Source organism: Meleagris gallopavo, chromosome 7 (assembly GCF_000146605.3).
Source record: "Meleagris gallopavo isolate NT-WF06-2002-E0010 breed Aviagen turkey brand Nicholas breeding stock chromosome 7, Turkey_5.1, whole genome shotgun sequence".
NCBI classification, from domain to species: Eukaryota; Metazoa; Chordata; class Aves; order Galliformes; family Phasianidae; genus Meleagris; species Meleagris gallopavo.
The window spans coordinates 23002461-23002677 of NC_015017.2; positions in this window are offsets into that span (position 1 = coordinate 23002461).

Genomic DNA, 217 nt, shown 5'->3' on the forward strand with positions numbered 1-217 from the left:
AGCAGCCCCGGCGGTGCGAGGACGGGACGGAGGAGCAGAGCTCACGCGAACTCACGCGGACAACGAACACCGGCAGCTCCCTCGTGACTCCCGACCGCCTCCGGCGGAGCTTAAGAGGCTTTGGGGCGGACCCGCCCCGCGCTGCGGACGAGGCGCAGCTGTGCCCGGGCGGCCGCGGCCCCGCGGCACCTGGCAGTCGTTGCCTCGTTAGCGCCGG